This window comes from Microtus ochrogaster, chromosome 8 (assembly GCF_000317375.1).
Source record: "Microtus ochrogaster isolate Prairie Vole_2 chromosome 8, MicOch1.0, whole genome shotgun sequence".
NCBI lineage: Eukaryota > Metazoa > Chordata > Mammalia > Rodentia > Cricetidae > Microtus > Microtus ochrogaster.
In genome coordinates, this window is record NC_022015.1 from 54685702 (window position 1) to 54690615 (window position 4914).

Sequence of the window (4914 nt, forward strand, 5' to 3'; positions counted from 1 at the left end):
TGGTTGCTGGGAATTGAACTCATGACCTTTGGAAGAGCAGGCAATGCTCTTAACCACTGAGCCATCTCTCCAGCCCCGGCCCAAATCTTTTTGGACTGTGGCAGTTGTCTCCATGCCAACCCCCCAACCCCACCTGTGTGGCAGTGTTCCCAACCTCTGTGTCTCTTGGTCACCAGGTTTCTCACTGTTGAGTCTCCCGCAGCCTTCCACACCCAGGAGTAGACTGGAAGGTAATCTCTGGGTCTGCATTCCTCTCTCCAGGCACTTTGTCCGACATTTGCATTTTAATAACATGGGTCAGCAACTTCTATTTTGGCAACTCAGAAACATTGCTTTGGCTAATCAAGAGCAGCCCATAATTCACTGAGAGGTTGACAAGGCCTTAGTGTGCGGCCCCTTCACTTCTAGTCAGCTCCCCTCGACTGCCAGTCTTGGAAAGCAACAGGGAATATTCTTGGACTTCCAAGCAGCCTTGCTTCTGGCTCTGAGAACAGGGTCTGACTGGTTCTCACCAGATAGACTAGCAGCAGCCTTCCTCGCATTTTGGGAGCAAATCAAGTCGTTATCTCAACAATGACAAAACTGTGTTCCCAGGTCTGTTGTGTTTGAAATATTCGGGGCTGTTGGGACGGAGAAGAATTAATTAGCGACTCACTCTCCTGGCGCCCTTTTTCAGCCTTCTCAAATGGCAGTGCAAACGCGCTGGCTGCACAGTTGAAGATACTGTTCCGTTTGATACAAACGGTTGAGGGGTAAATTTTGTGAGCCCCTCCAACCTTAGGCTAACAGTGTCTTCTTGCAAATGGTCAAGCAAGTACCTTGCCACTCTCGGTCAATGGGGAACGAGCTGGATTTGCAGAACCAATTTGGAAAGTCCTGGGTGAGTGTGCTGGGTGCTGTGAGGGGTGGTTTTTAGTGCAACAGTGTATAAATCTAAACTCTTTGAAAGAAAGTAAACGGGTTTAAATGTTGCCGTTTGGCAAAGTATACAAGATAGAATGTGTGTGTTGGGAAACAGTGTGTTTAATTTAAAACCCGTGCTCGAGAGCTGATTAAAATGAACTACTGATGATATTAGTTGTGAATTAGGTATTGGTAGTGGGTCCGCTCCTTCTAATTACTGACTGTAGAGATGTTTTAGGTCTTTTTCTATTAAATTGTTTTCTCTATCGTTTAAAAGTAGGGCTGATGCCAGTCTTCTCTCCTGAATGGGGAACACCAATAAGCGATGACAGCCTTGGTCCATAACTCCATGCGATGCTCACCTACTTGTAGTGAATCAGTTCATATTGTGGAAGGAAACATGGTGGAGAGCAGGTTTGGGGCAGGATACTGATGCAGAGTCAATTTTCCAGCAATGGCTGGTCATGTTAAAATTCTGGAAGGCAGCTAATTGCAGTTAGGAGGAGTAAGTTATCAAGAGATCTAGTGCATAGCAAATGAAACATACAAAGCAACAATGCGGTGTGTTCTTAAAAAGTTGAGTGGATGGCATGTGCCGGCACCACAAATAGGACCGCTCTGCGAGGTCGGCCGCTTGTTAGTTAGATATGGATGTGTGACTGTGCCCGTACATTTAGCCACAGTATATACACTTGGTTATCTGTCTGTGTAAGCAAACAAAAAGCACCCAGATCAGCTTGTGCATGTGTCCATTTAGTCAGGACTGTGGATAAGTATCTATCTACCCCCTCCCTCATTTCCATAATGTGAAATTTGTGTCTGTGCTAGAATATGTTTTTTTCGGCATTTAAGAGAACTATTTATCATGCTTTTTAATTTGACCAAATCTTCTTACATGTATTTAAAAACCCTGTATAATTATAATATTATGGACACAAATGATATCAATCATCAATGCCAGCTATATTATGAACAACTAGTGAAAGTGGCCAAAAAGGGTTTTTCTCATTTTGGGTAGCTAGTAGAAGACTGTCTAGGAAAAGGATTCCAGCCCTGCCTTGGTTTCAGTTTTGTTATTAACCTAAGAGGGTGTTCCTACGAGCAGCTACTTAACATGAGAATCCCTCTTTGTCTAACTTGATATAGGTGAACTTGATACTGACGACCTTTTCGCCCTCAGTGGCTGGTATAGCTGTCCCTGCGTGCTTCCCTGGTCTATTTGTAGCAGTAAACAGCAGGAATTCTTGCCATGAATGTCTGAGAAGAGAACACAGATGAGCTAATACTTATTTACAAAATAGTATTCCTAAGTTATGTGACAAAATCCAACAGGGAAGCTGAGCCTGCTGGCACAGGCCTGTAGTTCTCACTACTTGGGAGGCTGAGGCAGGAGGATTGTCAGTTCAAGGCCTGCCTGGGCAATTTAAGACCTGACTCAAAGTGAAAATACACAAAGTGCTCAACTAGAACTCAGTGGTTCTGTTTTGCCTAGCATGCCAAAGGTGCTGTGGTACAGTTCCCAGACAGGAAGAAAAATCCACTAATCTTGTCATGTATTTTCACACGTATGTAGTTGCATAGGAAAAATAAGGATGGGATAAAAATAAGGATGGCTGGGCAGTGGTGTGCATACCTTTAATCCCAGCACTTAGGAGGGATTCTTTAGGGCTTTTTCGCATGAAGGTGTTTAAATTTTGGCAAAGGCCTTTTCAGCCTTCCTGCTGACAACTTTGATTTCTGCCCCTGAGTCTATTTATAGATCGCATTACCTTATTGGTTTTTTTGTTTTGTTTTGTTTTTTTAAATATATCTTAAGGCATCTTTAGAAAGAAACTAGCTTGTTAGTGACATATAATATTTCATGTGCTGTTGGACTTTTTCGGATCAGGATTTTAAAACTTTTATATTGATCATCTTATCTTTATGTGATAAACATACAATGTAAGGGAAAGTAAGTGTAAGTAGTGTAGCAAGAGGAATTTTATAACCTGGCTGAAGAACTGTGTTGCACATCAAATTATAGATGTGATCATGTGAAGATAATATCCTTCTTTTAATCCCTTCAAGAATTCAAAGGAAATGTCTTTCTTTCTTGTTATTACTTCCACTGGAAAATACAGGGATATGTGTGAATTTTCAACTTAACCGGTTTCTGGTTTCATTTTTTTACCTTTGTCCTTCTTTGATATTTCTTCTTGGTCTATTATTATGAAGCAGTCTAGAAACTAGGGAATAACGTCAGAACACTATGTAAGATCTCAGCTTCCTGGACTGGACATGAATGCATGCCAGCTGCCAATCTAAGCCACCCCCACCCCCACCCCAGCCTCACAGCATCAGACTTTGCCCTTTGGCAGAGTAGTTAGCTTCGGATGGTGGAGTCTCATGCTCATGGATGACTTAATTTATCTAAAATTACTTGCATTTTTTTTTTATAGTTTGGACTTTCTATATCTAGCATAGGCTAGTCTTCAGCATTTTCAATCCTCCTGCCTCAGCCTCTGAAGTACTGGGGTTGGCTCTTTTTCCCCCCTTCATCTTATGTGCATTGGTGTTTTGCCACGGGCGTTGGGTCCCCTGGAACTGGAGTTCCAGACAGTTGTGAGCTGGAAGAGCAGTCATTGCTCTTAACCGCTGAGCCATCTTTCCAGCCCCTCACCCCCAGCTCTGAAATGAAGAGCCTTTTAGGCCAGAATGAAGCTAAGCCATGGCAGGAAAGGTCACAGTATTTCAAGAGGGGCTCTCACGGTGAGCCGGTTCCCTTCCTCTAGAGCAGCGCTTCTCCTCAACCTTCCTAATGCTGTGACCTCATGTGGTGGTGCCCCCCAACCATCAAATTATTTTCATGACTACTTCATAACCGTAATTTTGCTAATTTGAAGATATAATGTGTAGCCCCCCCCCCCTCCCGTGAAAGGGTCATTTGAACACTCCCCGCCCTGCCCGCAAAGGGGTCATGACCCACAGGTTGAGAATGCCGCCTTAGAGAGACTGTCTGGGAAGTCTTTAAGAATGACTCATTTTCTTTTCCCTATTCTGGCTCTAACAGCTGTCTCAACACACAGTTTGAGGTGGCAGCAACCTGGCTTCCTCAATCCGCAGGCTGCACTGGGGGCGTGTGACAATGAAGAGCCCCCATCGTCCCTCTGCTCCAGCCACCTGGCCCCTTTGTTCTCTGGGCTCCAGGCAGCCCTGACTCCAGGACATAGGAACTAGGAAGTGGGGGACTAAATCCCTGTGCAGGTGGCTGGCTATTGTGTGGAGGAAGCCAGCCTGGTTCTTCCTGGGGCTGCTTTCATCTCCCAGCCTCCAGAGGGTAGAATGAGTAATTGGGGCTGGGACGGCGCACACAAAACAGCGGGGTCAGAAAGGTCCCTCGGGAAACAGGAAAGTAGACCTTCCTTTGGGGAAGACTTACGTGGTGGATTTTAGTCTTTTCTTGTTGAGTAACTCTGAGGCTGTTGAAATCAAGGACTTGCTTTCATGTGTGTGGAATGTTAGCAGTCCTGATACCATCAAATGGGATGCAGGATATTCAGAGTTGCCAAGTGTGTGCATTGGAAAACGTGTGGGCACGTGCATGCGCGCGCGTGCACGCACGCACACACGCGCACACACACACACACACACACACACACACACAGAGCAGCTGGGATTAACAGTTTTCGTTGGTGACACCTGTAATTTTCTGTATTGTTTTAGATGTTAGTAATTCTAAGCAGAAGCTTCCATCTCTGACTTTTTTTTTAAATGAAAGCTGTTAAGATGTTTGTTACAAAATAACTGGACCTGTCATTTAATAATGTTTCTCCAGTCCTTTCTCCCACAACCGCAAGTGAGACCGATTGCACATCTTAAACAAGTCATCCTTTGAGTTTAGACAGCAGGAACAAATAAACCACCTTCTGCAAAAGCCCAGACTCTCCGAGCGGGGAGGGGGTCCAGAAGTAGCTCTGGCTAGAAGAGGGAGAGCTAGGAATAGGTGGGTTAGGAATAAAGGCCCCACGGTTT

At 44.6% G+C, this 4914-nt stretch overlaps 1 protein-coding gene across 2 annotated transcripts in view; it reads left to right on the forward strand.

The window, feature by feature from the left end:
* Positions 1–4914, forward strand: part of Kank1 (KN motif and ankyrin repeat domains 1) — a 194298-nt gene that overhangs the window by 33288 nt on the left and 156096 nt on the right. The gene's annotated exons all lie outside the window — the stretch shown is intronic.